The sequence below is a fragment of the Formica exsecta genome, unplaced genomic scaffold (genome assembly GCF_003651465.1).
Source record: "Formica exsecta isolate Colony F162 unplaced genomic scaffold, ASM365146v1 scaffold425, whole genome shotgun sequence".
NCBI lineage: Eukaryota > Metazoa > Arthropoda > Insecta > Hymenoptera > Formicidae > Formica > Formica exsecta.
In genome coordinates, this window is record NW_021851492.1 from 901,557 (window position 1) to 902,105 (window position 549).

Below are 549 nucleotides of genomic sequence, written 5' to 3' on the forward strand. Positions count from 1 at the left end.
TATATATATAAAGTAATACTTATACATACATATACTTCAATGGGCAAAGTAGAGCTCAAAAAAAAAATAAATAAAAATAAATGTAAATATTATTCAAGTTTCATTTTATAGTTAAAATAATTTTTAAAGAGAATATTCGCAGTCAATTTTCTGTTAATGTATAGGCCAGGATTGTTGAGGTATCAGCCTTTCTTAGGTTCTTATTTTTCTACAACGCAAAGCTATTTACTACAATTTTTTCCAAAATATTTTCCTACACTTCAAAAGATCCCTATATATTAAGATTTACTTATAGTTCATCGTTATTAATATTTCTTCGTGCAGTGTGTTTAAATAATATTTTCTTAGAGCAACGGATAGGACAAGGAGAGTTTCATAGCGTGGTCTCTTTAATCTCTTAACTTGTTCTTTTTTCCCATGTAGGAGCATTTATTGTATGCAACACAAATCAATGAGTCATGATTTGCGAGCAAAGATACAAGAACAATCTGAATTTATTCAAACACCGCGGGGGGGGGGGGGGGGGACTTCCCAATAAGTACAAGAGTC

At 31.0% G+C, this 549-nt stretch overlaps 1 protein-coding gene across 6 annotated transcripts in view; it reads left to right on the forward strand.

The window, feature by feature from the left end:
* The window catches only part of LOC115240355 (SH2B adapter protein 2), a 7,911-nt gene that overhangs the window by 1,963 nt on the left and 5,399 nt on the right, over positions 1-549 (forward strand). The gene's annotated exons all lie outside the window — the stretch shown is intronic.